Below are 9,688 nucleotides of genomic sequence, written 5' to 3' on the forward strand. Positions count from 1 at the left end.
CTAAATTGGTTATGTTCGTGTCGGCCAGACGGCCAACCCTTTAACCCAATTATTTTTCAAAAGTAATAAAATATTTTAGTGTAATAATTTAAACCAATGAGATAGTTTATGCCAACATTTTCGAAATAAAACGAGCCCAACAGTATCATGTTTTATAGTTTAAACTAGGGGTGTAACGAGCCAAGAACGAGCTTGGCTCATGTAACTTCCAAGAGCTCGAACTCTGCTCGATTATTAATATATAATATAATTTTATTCATTTGTAGTTATTTTTATGCATATTTATAACTATAGTTTTTATATATAGCATAATGTATTTTATTTAGTCATTGTTATTATATGTTTATCTTTTATATGTTAAAGTAGTTATTACATTAAACATATATAAATAATAGGCTAGTATATGCTTTTGAGCCAGCTCAAGGTCAATAAGTGTATGACTTCGTTAATATAAGAGTTACCGTAGAAATGCATTTTAAATACTTTAAATATATAAAAATAACAGGCTAGCTAGTTTATGCTAGCGAGCCAGCCTAAGTTTAAAAAGTGAAACTCGAGCTCAGGCTCGTATATTAAACAAACTGATTTTTTTTGTCTTGAACTTGTGTAAGCTCTGCTCGATAAGCCAATCTAGAGTAGCCATTAACGAACAGCTTAACTCGTTCACACACCTAGTTTAAACATAATTGTTTTTTTATATATAAATCTTATTTTTTGTTCTAAATTTCTAATTTTAGAGTGTTAATATGAAGAAAATTGCAGGCTAAATAGGTTGTGTTCGTGTGCGCCAACCCATAAATTACGATGTTTATGCGTTAAATTTTATTTGTTTTTCAGATTTTCTTTCCTTTAGGTAAAATTTCGGTCATGATATACGGGTGTTTCCCTGCTATAATCTTCTGTGCATGCCTAGCCTACAAAACTGAATTTCTGATCAAGCTCTACACATATGACAAGAACGTCTACGCCGTGTGGTTGTGTATTATGATATCATCAAACTATTCATTGGCTTGCTTATGCTCTTCGCTGCTGCTGCCAAAAGCTTAAATCAGCATTCTGATGGAATTTATATTGATACTAATTTGTGGCATATGAAAATATATTTATAAATTTTATTATTTAAAGGTCCAAAGTAGGAGTTTTGGGCTGGTATCAACTGTTTAAGCTACTTGGATTATGACAGTTCATATAATTATGTAAGATGTTATTTATGCTAATTTGTTGCATATGGGATATATATTTATATTTTTAGAAAAATGAAATATGACCCTGAAACAGGAATCAACCGAAGAGTCCTAAGAGCCGGTCGGGCCTAGGTTTGAACTCTGTTTGAGATCTTTATGTTGGTTTGACGGGTTTGGCTCGTTATGGGTAGTTCACTCAAATGGTTGGTTTGACACGCATTTTATATAAAATTGTTATTATTATTTAGTTCACTCAAATGCTTGTTGCCCGCTTACATACCTATTTATTGTAATTGGATCATTTTGTTATAATATGGTAAATAACTAGCTGTCAAATATGGTTAAAAAGGATTATCATGGTAATGATCATATGACTAAATGGTAAAATACAATTAATACCCGGAAACATATTAGAGGATTTATTTGATAATTTTGCGTTAGAAGTGGATCGTAAACTGGATTGTTTTAACCACTGTGGTGTATGGATCATGACAATCTAACATAAACACCTTGATGCAGCGGTAAAACGATAACGAAGATCGAATCACGTTGATTCAAAAAAGCCGTGACGAACTTCCCAAAACTCTTAAATCCCACCCAAAGGTTATGGAGAAAATGAAGTACAAAATATTTATTATCAAAATTCAAGTCTGATTCTTCACATTACATAAACTAAATATAAATAGAGTTTCTAATACGAAATGAGCCCAAAAAAGGCCATGGGCCAAACACAAACCCAAAAAAGAAAAATGCAAAAACTGCTGAAAAAACATAAAAAAGCCATAACGTTATTTAGAAGGCGTTTTTGGGCTTCGGACAGAGACCAAACCGCCTTAGGCTGTTTGCCACAATGTGCTCCTCGTCTCAAGCTTCGATTTGACTGGTAATGGGCTTGAAACGGAGTTTCGTGGGCCAACTTATGCCCGTTTTCGTGGGCCAACATACTAATATTTAAAATCAAAATTTAAATATTTGTTGCGACACCAACATATTGCTCATTTAGGCCGACTATAAGTTGAAGCAACAAACGATGATGGGTAACCGGAGCAGCAATATTGACCAATTGATCAGAGAGGACTTTCGGGGCGTGATAGTAAGCGTAGATGTTGCTGAAATAGTCGAGTTGGATATTAAGAATTATTTGTTCAAGATAAAGTGCGCGGAAATTAATGTTATCTTGAAAGTGTTGGCAATGGAATCGGGTTGTAGGATTGTATGAAGTATATGGTTGAGATGGTGCTATTGATCTATTAGAGAACTATAGCATCAATACAATCCCATGATACCAAACCCATAATACATTGGTTGTATCATCCCCGTAGTTTCATCTTTACCTAGATTGGTTTTGTCTTTACGCGAATCATTGGTGCTAGTGGAAGAAGAAGCAACGAGTTGCGGTATAGGAGATAGACGACAAGTACGTGGATAGCTCGACAATAGATTTTAAATGCTTACGTTCAAGAATAATATCGGCTATTCTCTATCTCTAAAGTTATGAGAATGAAGTTTTAGATGTTAGTGAAGATCGGGTTGTTGTATTTTTAGGTTTAAATATAAAACGGAAAAAAAATGTTTCACAAAAATATCATTAATATTCGTCATGCTACTAAAAAATATCATTAATATTTATTATGTTACTAAAAAATAGCATCAAAAATTAAACATCTAACAATATGATATAGAGAGTGGCTATTGTAGAAAATAATATTTTCGTAAGAAACGTGAGAAACGATCTGATGTGTCCATTTAATTAATCAATGGTCTAAAAAGGGTGGTTACATGATATTAGTTATAAAGATGTTTTTAATCATAAATAAGGGTAAATTAGACTTATTACCGGCCATTAATAGTCATTAATTGACTAAAATCATGAGCACGATTTTTTTAATTTCAAAATTTAGACACTTTTTAATTAAATGTGTATAAATTAACTTCAATTCCAACATAATCACTTTTTATGCTCAGGTGCGTTTTGGAAAAAAGAGAATATATAGTTTTCTTTTTATCTAAAATCAATGAAATTCATGTGCTTTTTTGATTTTAGATCCTGCTAATTAGGTTGATTAAAATTTTTTTGTTGTGTTGTTATACGAATGGGGAGTGTTGTTGTGGTGTTATATAAAAAATATTAATGTGTTGTATATGTGCTAATGATGTTATATGATGTTTATGAACTAGTGTTGTATAAGAAATATTATTGTGTTGCTATATGATCATGTCGTTATATAAAAAGTGTTGTTATATGATTGTGTTGTTATATAAACTAGTGTTGTTATATTAGAAATATTATTCCGTTATATGATTGTGTTGTTATAAAAAACTAGTGCTTCGTATAAGAAATAGTATTGTATTTTTATATGATTGTGTTGTTAAATGTGTTGTTATATAATAAAGTTAGTTTGTTTAATTGATTGAATTTCATACTTAAATATAGGACTTGCATTGGCTAATTTGACAAAGTACCACTATGACCTTTTAACATTTATTTATTAAATTTTCATTTGTTATTTTCTTATTGGTTCCTTTCATTCTAAAAAAATGGTTTCTATTTGATCCTTTCTCATATGATATAATAATATAATGTTCAAAAGTTATAATCCCAAAACTTAATATTCCGAAAAACAAATACTACAAACCAAACACATCTATAAAGTGTCCGTCGTTTAGCTCAGTTGCTTAAGCGAGCGTACGCCATGGAACAAAAAGTTAGAGGTCGTGTGTTCAAAACCGATCTTAAGCACCAATCGTCTTGCCACCAAGTGAGGCTGATTTACCTCTCACGTGATAGTCTTGGAATGGTCTGACGTGGGCCGGTTTACGTGTCCGAAACACCACGTTTTTTGAACAAAACACTATAAAAAATTAATAAATGTTCGGGTTTTTGTTTCAGGCTTTAGAGTTTCGCCTTTTCTTTTCTAGAAAAAGTGACTCGATAAACAACTCATTTAAGATTCGGATTTCAGTTTTTTCAGGTAATTTCGAATTCAATTTCTTAAAGGGTTTCAAGTAAATTTAACAAATCATATAATCATACTCATTACTAAAACCGTTTTCAAAAAACCGGATTCAAACCGGTTCATAAAATAAACTCGAGTCAGCGAGAGAAATCTAGACACATAACATTGCTAATATTCCAACACGTGTCACGTAACTAAACCTATACGCCAAGACACCTCACGAACATTCTCAATACCTCCAAAAATAAAATTATAATAATAATAATAATAATAACCAACTAATAATAATAATAATCACTTATATAAATCCAACCGAACATCTTATTTCTTCATAACCAAGTTCCGAACATATTCTTCTGTCACACCTTCTTGTTCATCATCTTGTCAAAATTTTGTAACCATAACATTATTTTCACAACCATGTGGAACCAACCGCAGATCGGGAAGACCGACATGGAGTCGGGTCCAACCCGAACGTTGTACCCGATGATGTTGGAGTCTCCCGAACTCCGGTGGTCATTTATTCGAAAGATTTACTCTATTGTTGCGGTCAGTTGCTTCTAACGGTTGCGGTGGGTGCTATTGTTGTCTCGTATCATCCTATTGTCACGTTTATGACGACTACTAGCGGTGGATTGGCTTGTTATATTATTCTCATCATTGCACCGTTTATTAGTAAGTTGTAGGATCGGTTTTTGGTTTGTTCCGGTTTTGAATTGTGTGCACGGTTTGGTTTGATTCGGTTTTACGCTTAAATTTGACAAAAACCAAAATTTTGGTTTGTGAACTTTGAAAACCGTTAGTTTCGGTTTTTATGGTGTTGCCATTTGACCGAAAGAATAAGCTTGGCCTGTAATAAATTTGGGCTAAGCATTTTGGTAATTAAATTATTATTATTATTATTATTATTATACATTTGGATAAAAATAATTTAGTGTTATATGTTTATAAAATTAATTAATATTTAATTATTATTATTAAGTTTATACATTTGGATGAAAAATATTTTAGTGTTACATATTTATAAAACTCTTATAAATTACTTAAAAACAGAAAATAAAGTTTTGTTTCGGTTTTTATTACATTTATTTAAAACCAACGCATTTAGTTAATTAACAAATAAATGATTATTAATTTTATACATAGGGATAAAATAAATATTCTAGTGTTACATATTTATAAAAATTCTGTAAACTACTTAAAAGTAGAAAAAAATACGAGAATATATAAAAACAAAATTTATAAATATGGTTTCAAGTTGAAACCAAACTATCGATTTTTATTCGGTTTTTATTACATTTATTTATTTTTTTTATTTTTTTAATGGTAAAGCTATTTTATGTAAGACAAACCGATATAAGACAAACCGAACTACATTTATTAGATACTAAAAAACAAAAACAAATAGTTTGGTTTCAAGTTTTTGTGAAGACCAAACTTAATATTCGGATCGGTTTCAGTTTAAAACTAATGTAACAAATTTTTAGATTCTCTTATTTTTATTTTCTATTTCTAAATGCTTATAAAAGTTTTGAAACCAACCTGTCGATTTTTGTTTTGGACATGTTTTTTGGGTTTAATTTACGCCCCTAGATTCTATATTCTGGATTAATAAAATGTGTGTATTAAATTTGCTAAGTTTTGGTGTTGTAATTGTGTGTTGATTTCATTACATCTTTGTTGAATTGATGGTGTTGTTTTTGTTGTACAGCTTTATGCCCCTTGTATTACTATCACCAGCGTCATCCTATCAATTATGTGCTTCTTGGCATCTTCACCGTTACTCTGGCCTTTGCGATCGGTTTGACATGCGCTTTCACTAGCGGTAAGCCAACTCTCCTTCGGGTGTTAAACAAGTTGTGTTCGCGGGTTGGAAAGTCTGAACCCGAAAATTTGACAACACATGAACACGACCCTAAAGAATCATGTAATACTAATACATGTGAAGCTGAACATGACCCGTTTACATAAAGTTCTTTATTTTCTAATTTTTTTTTTCAATTTTGTATCTAAAGTATAACTGTCTTTAGATAAAAATGTTCTTCTTTTCCTATAAAAGTAAATTTAAAATAGTAATCTTTAAAAGAAATGTAATGTGTAATCACATGTATCACACGATTCTTTATTACTTTTTTAAATTTACTTTCATATGAAATAAAAAGTACAGTTTTAGATAAGACAGTTGTATTTTAGTTGCAAAGTTTTTCGTCAGTTTCTTTTTAGTTTTAAATATTGGGTATAAAATACCCAAAATTTAATTTATTGGGTGACACATTTTAGAATAATAAAATAAAAAAAATGGGTTACATATTAATCCACGATACATGTCACGTTACCTGTCAAGTTGATCCGAACTTGACCAGTTTAGCTAAACTTGTTTGCAAACTTGTTTGCGGGTTCTTGAACCCATTTATACTAAAAACCCAAACAAGTTTCTGTGTTGGGTTAGGAATCCATACCCGTACCGTCAATTCATGTTTTGTGTTCATTAATATATTGAAATGACAAATGAATGTTATTGATAGAACAAATTGCTCAATTGGACAATTGTTGGATAATATTGTAGGTAAGGTGATACTAGAAGCGGCTATTTTGACCGCGGTGGTGGTTGTGAGTCTCACATTGTTCACATTTTGGGCTGCCAAAAGAGGTTACGACTTCAATTTCTTGGGTCCGTTCTTGTTTGGTGCCATTATGGTTCTTTTCATCTTCACCCTCATTCAGGTTCGTGTCACCTTCCTCGTACGCTTTTAATCAAACTCGATACTCACTAAACCGGTCACATTGGTATATTTGTTGTCGCAGATATTCTTTCCTCTAGGTAGAATTTCGGTCATGATCTACGGGTGTTTAGCTGCCATAATCTTTTGCGGATACATAGTCTACGACACTGATAACTTGATCAAACGTTACACATACGACGAGTACATTTGGGCCGCGGTTGCTTTGTATCTTGATGTCATCAATCTTTTCATGGCGTTGCTTACCGTGTTTAGAGCCGCGGATAGTTGAATCGTTTTGATTGATTACTTGCACGTATCATTTTGATGAATTTGTGAATAGAAGTTATGTAATACTTATAATACTAATTGGTTGCGTTTGGAAGTTTTCTTTTTCCTAATAATGGGATATTTGAATTTGAGTCGTAATTGTATACTACAAAATAGATTTAAGAAGTTGATTTATTATTTTTATTTTTTTTGTTACCATTAATGGGCGTAAATACACTAGACGTTATTACCTAAAGTAGAAAATTGTACAGCTAAACAAACCGCACTAAATATATAAGTGATTAGTGTTCACATGGTTATATTTGTGGCTTTATATTTAAAATGATACGTATTTTAAACATGGTTTGTGGTTGCAAATTGACATGGAAAATATGCAAACCAAAGTAACGATATGGTTCTTGATAACACAACCAAATAAAAGGTTACGATATATCGGAGAGGTTAGGGTAGAACTAAATAAAAGGTTACGAAAAATATGTGTTAGTAAAATCGTTAATCGGTGGTGGGATGGAGGCTAACGATTAATCAGGATTTATTGAGATTGACCTGAATTAATCAAATCAGACTTTAATAGATAATTTTTAGTTTTATATATACACACACATTTTTATTTGTAAATTTTAGTTTTATACATACACACATTTTGACCGGAAACTAGATAGAATCTCGATATTTGTTGGAACCTCGTTGGAAACTGCTAATTTTGGTCGTTATTTCGCCGGAAACCTTCGGTTTCGGCCAGAAACTCGTCATAAAAGATCAATTATGTCCGATTAATCCTGATTTAGGCCGGAGTTGACCATTGGCTGATCAGCCCAAAAATAATCAGTGAATTGAGAATTAGCGATAGAACTAAATAAAAGGTTAAGAGAGATAAGAGAGAGGTTAGAATAGAAAACCCGTTGAACATTTGTTTTTTGATGACAGAACTTAATAAATTGGGAGAGGTTATGACAGTAAAAATGTTAAAACATTTGGTTCTTGATAACACAACTAAATAAAGAGAGAGGTTATGATAGAAAACCTGTTAAACATTCGGTTTTTGATAAGATTCTTGATAACACTAACTAAATAAAGTGTTACGATAGGAATGGAACCAAATAACCGAATATAGTTTCCTACTATATCATATATATCAGAAATGAAAAATTGTATTGACTTTAGGTTTTAATGCATACATTACAAGGAATAAAAAACAGAAAATAGATTCTATGAACCAAGTCAAGTGGTCAACCAACGAGAATAGAACGGAGAACACTAAGCTTCTACACTTAGAATCTTGGATCTCACGAAAGTAGAGTGAGTAAACCCAAAAGATTGTCCCAAATACAACATGTTTATGAGAAGTGACCTATGTTTACACATACATAGAGTTTGGTTTTTTTTATTTATTATTATATCATATTTTTATTATCTGATGAGTCTTACTTGACTTAAACCACGTTGAATAAACCCATTTTTTCTTATATCCAACTTCATAAAATTTGAACATCTAAAAAAGAGAACAAATTTTTTTTGGATTCACCACCATTTTGAGTTGGTTAGTTGTATACATAACCCGGGGTTGGAGGGGGTGTTGGGCCAATCACATTTTTTTGTCTTTTCATTTATATTTTTATTTTTATTTATAATAAAAAGGTAAAGAGTAATAATTGTGAATTGATTGAAAAAGCTTTATTTTTTGCAAAACGAGACGTCACACGTCAGAAAATGTCCGATTATGCATGCTTAGTTACCACTACGCGTGATGTGAAAAAAGGAATCCAAACCCACCTTCTTCGAAATCACCGTTACCACCATCTCATAACATATACACACATGCATACAAATTTTCACTGAACTAGACTAGCAGCGACTATCGAGCTTTTGTTTTCAAACGAGACAATCAGGGACTCGTGGGATAACCTCAGACTAATCAATTGAATATGGATTAATACGTAATCGATCGAACACTACTTGAAAACGGCTCTTCTGCTCAGAAACGAAATGTTCCAAATGTTCCTAGAAATTAATGAATAAGGAAGCATATCGCTCATTCTACTCTACTTTTACTTGTTGTGATTTTTATTTATTCGTTTGGGCTTTCATTTGTTTGTTGGAAAAGTATCGCTTCTTTTTTCATTGAACTGGACTAGCAGCGAATGGCGGGCTTTTGTTTTCACTAAATGGGACTATCAGGGACTCGTCGAATGAATAAGCAGGTGAGTCACTCTAATTTTACTTGTGGTTTCCATTATTCATTTGAGCTTCCATTTGTTCGGTTAAAAAATAAATCTTATTTTTTCACTAAAAAGTAATAATTGTGAAATGTTTGAAACAACTCTACATTTTGGTAAAAAAAGACGTCACGCGTCATCAACTGCTTGACGCGTGATATGAAAAAAAAGGAATCCAAAGCCACCTTCTACGAAACCACCTTCTCATAACATATACATACACACACATACATATATTCATCATATCTCACATTTATCAACTTCTCATATAACCAACCAACCAATCACAAACCCTAACCTCACAAACACATCTCATCACA

The 9,688-nt window shown here is 31.8% G+C and overlaps 1 pseudogene across 1 annotated transcript; it reads left to right on the top strand.

Moving 5' to 3' along the window:
- Positions 1–4,475: 4,475 nt before the first annotated feature.
- Positions 4,476–7,288, top strand: LOC143601702 (protein LIFEGUARD 2-like; annotated as a pseudogene). The gene is made up of 4 exons (XR_013147705.1): positions 4,476–4,816; positions 5,853–5,966; positions 6,708–6,865; positions 6,947–7,288. The product of XR_013147705.1 is annotated as a protein LIFEGUARD 2-like (transcript).
- The last annotated feature ends 2,400 nt before the right edge of the window (positions 7,289–9,688 follow it).

The sequence above is a fragment of the Bidens hawaiensis genome, unplaced genomic scaffold, assembly GCF_021521415.1.
Source record: "Bidens hawaiensis isolate Kalapana, Puna unplaced genomic scaffold, B.hawaiensis_p1.1 tig00056990_1, whole genome shotgun sequence".
NCBI lineage: Eukaryota > Viridiplantae > Streptophyta > Magnoliopsida > Asterales > Asteraceae > Bidens > Bidens hawaiensis.